The sequence below is a fragment of the Micrasema longulum genome, unplaced genomic scaffold (genome assembly GCF_059751315.1).
Source record: "Micrasema longulum isolate JH-2025_06_02 unplaced genomic scaffold, ASM5975131v1 h1tg001171l, whole genome shotgun sequence".
Lineage (NCBI taxonomy): Eukaryota > Metazoa > Arthropoda > Insecta > Trichoptera > Brachycentridae > Micrasema > Micrasema longulum.
The window spans coordinates 394,858-397,541 of NW_028278358.1; the positions used below are offsets into that span (position 1 = coordinate 394,858).

The 2,684-nt window shown below is 35.6% G+C and overlaps 1 long non-coding RNA gene across 1 annotated transcript; it reads right to left on the reverse strand.

Moving 5' to 3' along the window:
• Positions 1–1,036: 1,036 nt before the first annotated feature.
• Positions 1,037–1,591, reverse strand: LOC148276651 (uncharacterized). Its single transcript, XR_015823685.1, has 2 exons — positions 1,356–1,591; positions 1,037–1,161 (listed from the first exon to the last, which is right to left on the reverse strand). It is a non-coding gene; the product is annotated as an uncharacterized LOC148276651 (long non-coding RNA).
• Between the last annotated feature and the right edge of the window lie 1,093 nt (positions 1,592–2,684).

Below are 2,684 nucleotides of genomic sequence, written 5' to 3' on the forward strand. Positions count from 1 at the left end.
CTATCAAAAGTCTGGAAAATATCGAAACCGTTGAATATTACTTAATTTTTTTTCGAATAAGTAAGGCAGAACCCATCATTTTTTAAACTTTTAATGGCTGCCCATTTTATTGAACGCTGGACTTCAGGGCTGAATGCACATTTTTCGAAATCGCCGTACATACACCTTACTAAAATGTGCCTCCCGTAAAAATATCTGCGTCTCCGTCTTACACGGAAAATGATGTAAATTAAAAAAAATGGAAGTAACATATCCAAATCTAATTTAAATTTACTCAGTGTTCCAAATGTACTTATTAACCTTAAGAAAATAGAAGACGGCCTGTCGCTTTGTCCCTCTGTCTGGTCAAGCAGTGCTGATTGGCTTAAAAAATATACAACGATTTTGTTCAATAGTTAATGAAAACGAACCCGATAAATTCAGGTGTGAATGTTATACAGAAAATTATTATGTCATGGAAAAACAGCGTAAGGATAAGGTTTTTTGATCGAAATTTAAAATTGAAATTTTATCCGGGTTGTGGTCCCGTGGCCAGTGTTGGGGACTCACGGATCACAGGTCCGAGGTTCGAACCCCAATTTACTAACTTGATTTCCATTTTCTAATAGGGAGTTATTTACGACTGGTTGAAAATGGCTACCAAAATTGAAATATTAGGGTAAATTATAAGTTTGAAAATATAAATATAAGTTTTAATAAATTTATTTAAACTTCAACAGAAATGTGCTCACCACAATCAACTGAAATATTAAACAGCCATTATCTTAGAACATACTTTTTGACATATTTTTGACAATTAAGTAACCCTAATTGATAAGTAAAACCTCAAAAGTTGTTTACATAATTTTAAATACAAATGAAAGGTTTTGACATTTTATAAAGAACAGTTGAAATAATAAGTATCCCTCGTTCGGTAAATATATTCCGGGAGAGGAACTCATCGGCCACCACATATTATGTCTGCTGCAGGCATTTGCCGCCCTCTTCTGATCCTTTCCTTTCCGAGTATCAACTTTATACGTCTTCTCTCCCTTCTATATAACCGTTCGTCCTTTTCCTAATCCCGCAACAGGATAATTCGGCACTTAACCATTTGGCGTATAATTTTGTCGAAAAATTAATAAAATAGATGGAACCATCGGAAAACTTTTCTCTGCGGCTCTGGAAAATAATTTTACGAAATATCAGTAAAACGAAATGCAGAAATCAATATCAAGGTGGAATGGAGTAAAATTTAAGGTAAATAAATACTTTGAAATTGTAACAAATATAAATATCTTCTTAAATATAATCTACGCTTAAAATATGTTTAAATAGTGGTATTTCCCAAAAAAATCGCAGGTGTGTTGACCTACCTTACATTTACTTAATTTTAAAACGTTTTTAACAAAATATCGTATTTTATTTGCGATTTTCGCGCGTAAGTTACTTTAATAATGTATGACCGTTTTAGTGACTGAGTATTTCTTTATTGTTTTCAAAAACATTTTTCACTTTGTGGTATGACATTTTTTTATAAATTTGTATAAACCACTTGAATTTTTTAATTACTCTTCGACCGGTTTCGAGTATGAGTATTTCACTGACTGAGTATTTCATATAAGCTTAGTTAATAAGCCGATCCACACAACATGCTTCGTGATTAACCACTACCGTATCACCTGATGAATAATTGCCTATAGCTGTACGGTTAAGCGTATAATTATATATACGCATAGAATCATAACGCTGATTATAAACATAATTATTATTACTGAATTAATTAAAGTGATAATTTACGACGCGACGCCACCGGGAGGTCGTAAGTTAATAGGGGGAGCCTGGCTGGCTCTAGTTACAGTACGTTATTTGTTCGTCCGCCAGCGAGTTAATTTGAACATGCATACATAACATTGTTCATTTGCTTATATATTTGTCTTCTTTTTTGTCCACATCTGGTCCTAAGAGGAGCATGCGGATATCGCCAGACGCCTCCGGCGGACCTTTTTGCTAGTCAGCGCACTCGCCTACCCCCACGTCAATCCCGCGCCCATTAGTTTCGCCGAATAAAGCCGAAAGCTCGTCATCGACTGTCATCTAGGAGGGCGGGAGCCCGCAGGTGTGAAGAAGAGGCTATTCGGGTTAACGTGTTCAAGCCAGGTCCACTGCCGCCCGCACCTTCATAACGCTCGTTATACGAGGTCGCTGCGGCCGTTCTCAGACTTCAACGCTAGTTATGAAATCGAACCACCTTATGCCTTTTATTCTCCTTAAGCACTTACTATCAAAACTCAGTTTGGTATTTAGAGTTTTAGTAAGGAGGCAGGATTCATCCTTATATATATAATTCTTCTGTACGTGTAATGTCACTAAACTCCTAAACGGCTTAACCGATTTACGTGCAGTTTTCAGTGAGGTGTACATAGATCTTTGCGCTGCGCGTGTTCGTAGATATAATATATTAAATTCCAATCGAATCTGTAAAAAAAAAGTTAGAAGCACTAATCTTTTTTTCATCGACCTACCACGGTTGCATTCGAAGAGTGCATTTACAAAAAAAATAAGGATTTTTTTTTGTATTTCAAAAAAGTATGTTTCTGAATGTTTCCAACCAACTTTCACTCTTTCTGGATCCCAATCAGATTTGTTCCTTGCACTTATAATTTCTTCCCATTTATGTCTTTTTACTGGATTTTTGGTAATAC